Raw genomic sequence first — 2,748 nt, forward strand, 5'->3', positions numbered from 1 at the left:
ACAGGGATGTCCATGTTTCATATTGTGCTCCTCCACCTCCAATATACATGAACCTGAATTACATAATGCAAAGAAACAAAATCATAATTAGGCCATCCAACTGAGAGTTAAACAGATGAGTGTGCAGCAATAATCTTGGAAAAACAACAAAAAATTACAGCTAGAAGAACCAGACTATTTGTCAACTTAAAATGTGTTACATATATGTCTTTACCGTCTTTCCGAGATACTCTACATTCATTCGTCGAAGTGGAAACTGAACTATCTGTTGGTCAAATAATCCAGGAGATGATTAAATAAATAAGCATCTACAGATAAGATGCACGAATGGAGCTGGACAGTAGGGTACTACTTGCAGTGATGATCTGCAAAAAAAAATTGTGGGCCACACTTTCAAATAGATTCTTCTTTATTCCAATGATAACAGTACGACCTGAATAATTTTTGTCGTAGTTATAGAAAGATAACAAAGTAGTATATCTGACCATCAAAATAATAAAAGAGTGGTATCTATATGTTCTATAAAAACCTTGGGCATATTAAGCCACAAGAAGCTATTCGAAATTAGTATAATAAGCATATAAAGACCACACTCTAGATTATATTCTTTTTTAATCCAATGGCAACTTGCTATGATCATGGATCACCTGCATATTTTTTCAGGCACTTATAGGAAGATATTAAAATAGTATGTTCGACCATAAAAAACAGTGGTATATACATGTTCTGTAACAACCTTGGGCATATTAAACCACCAGAAACCATTATAAATGCATACAATGACCATATAAAGACCACATTCTAAAATATATATTTTTAATCCAATGGTAACATGCTATGATCACCTGCATAATTTTTGTGGCACTTATAGGACGACATTAAAATAGTATGTTTTACCATCAATGAACTAACAAAACAGTGATAACTTATATGTTCTATAAAATTAACTCCGCTGTCAAGTTAACAGACACATGACTATCTTCCTAAAAAATATGAACCCGATATTATTAAATAAACTATGGTTCAAATGTCTACTCCTAAAAAAAAATCAGTATCCGTTATCTGGAATTAAGGAATCAAATGGTAAAGTGGTAACAGGATAGGTGATATTGAGGAGGTTGATGGTGAGTTAGGTTTAACGGGTGCCCCTCATGGAGTTAGGTGACAGGCTGAATAGCGACCTTGTTCGGCTCCGTGGTTGCTTAGACATAATGGCATCGCCTTGCTCATGCGCGGAGGCGAGCTATAAATCGGTAAGTCAACCAACCGCCTCAATCCTTAAAATACCAAAAAGAGTTCGATTTCTAGATATAATTCATTCATGACACATTGCTAACCATTTATATTACATAATGGTATGTTGGATGACATCTACATGTTTTTTGCTACAAATCCGCGTCTGAGGCATATCCTCGAAGTAAAACCATGAACATGTAATGCAAAATAGTAGAAGCTGAAAAAGAAAAGTACCTGCACAGACCAGCAGCGGTGAACCAACCTAGAGGAGCAACAATCGTAGATCCTGTGTTGTTCCCAGCAGAACAGCACCACCAGCCACCAATCAGCAATGAAGAACAACAAACTTAACAAATCCTATCCACACAGCAAATCACAGTAAATAGACCTCGATAAGCATGCAGACAGGTCAAAGCGAGTACAAGACCAAGCAAGGGAGCAAGAAGGAACCTCTTCCATCTCCGTCAGGCAGCCAAGGTGATAACAAGTGCACGATGAACATGTCACCGCCCCCCGATCCAGTTGTGGGATAACGAACGAATCAGGAACAAACACATAATAGATAGCTAGGAGAGGATCGAACGAGGGCAAGAGAACTCCTGCCTTGGCGCGAGGTGCCTAGCTCATGACTGGAGGAGAAGCGAGCAAGTCAGCAGGCCAACCAATCAAATGAAATGACCATGTTGTCAATACCGACGATCATTGCTCCCTCCAACTCAAGGTCACCGCTCTCTGGTATCCTCCTCAGCCTGCCCAGTCTCGCACCCTCAGTGTCAAATGTAGCATCCAGCCCTGCACCACAACCATAAAAAGCTACAGAATTGACAATTCGTTCATATCAATCAAGTGATGAGATAATCAGAATCATCGCATTTTAAGAGACCATGGACCGTATGCTATTACTTTGGCAACCTATAGGAGTTATAACAACAATATGCACTTTATACTTTGTAGTGAAATTGTGCCTTCATGCTTTGTAGTGAAATTGCGGTTATCCTGGGCAACAACTACACTTTGTTTTGATGTATATTTACTCTGTATGCTCTGTACTGAACTTATTTATATTGGTCAGCAATTATACCTTGCTCTTGATATGTCTTTGTAAACACATTTATTCACGGTTACTCTGTACTAAACATATCCCTTGAACCGGAAGTTTCGTTGTATTGTTGAATATGTGCGCTAAACCATGCTTCCTACTAACCGATCATTACCTATTTGACCACATCGTTGGGACCGGCACCCCCGCGCAAAGGCTCCTCCTACACCTACATATGACTGGATGCTGGCGTTTACACCATGGTTCTGACATTAGTTAGGCACTGAACTATGTTCATCCAAAACCAGTGATGGAGCAGCACCTCACGGTCACGATAGAGATAAAAATTACCTGCTCAACACAGACAATGGGAATTATCCAGCAGATCTGGAGGACTGCACATCTCCCCTTGGGATCCATCCCCTGCAAACAAACAAATCAACATATCTAATCAAATCTTGAGCGAATGAACA

At 39.4% G+C, this 2,748-nt stretch overlaps 1 pseudogene; it reads right to left on the reverse strand.

Moving 5' to 3' along the window:
- The window catches only part of LOC119309846, a 34,412-nt pseudogene extending 31,670 nt beyond the window's left edge, over positions 1-2,742 (reverse strand).
- Between the last annotated feature and the right edge of the window lie 6 nt (positions 2,743-2,748).

Source organism: Triticum dicoccoides, chromosome 5B (assembly GCF_002162155.2).
Source record: "Triticum dicoccoides isolate Atlit2015 ecotype Zavitan chromosome 5B, WEW_v2.0, whole genome shotgun sequence".
Taxonomy (NCBI): Eukaryota; Viridiplantae; Streptophyta; class Magnoliopsida; order Poales; family Poaceae; genus Triticum; species Triticum dicoccoides.